Raw genomic sequence first — 296 nt, forward strand, 5'->3', positions numbered from 1 at the left:
CCCGAAAGTCCTAGCAGTGGGCTTGGGCATTTCGTGACTTCGGATTGATTGATCCTCATCTTTTCAAGAGTGTCTTTGAAAATGATATCGGCCGACCTTCTGGTATCGATTAGCACTCTAGCAACGTCGATATCTCGAATCGTCAACTCGATAACAAGGAGATCGTTTCGAGGTTTGGCTCGATCGACCGTTGCTCCCCCCTTGAATGAGATGACGTTCGCACACGTCGAATCTTGCATACCGTTCCTGATCGTTGAGTGGCTTTTGCGGGTTAGATTGATCCGTACCCCCCCCCC

The sequence above is a fragment of the Brassica oleracea genome, chromosome C7 (genome assembly GCF_000695525.1).
Source record: "Brassica oleracea var. oleracea cultivar TO1000 chromosome C7, BOL, whole genome shotgun sequence".
NCBI classification, from domain to species: Eukaryota; Viridiplantae; Streptophyta; class Magnoliopsida; order Brassicales; family Brassicaceae; genus Brassica; species Brassica oleracea.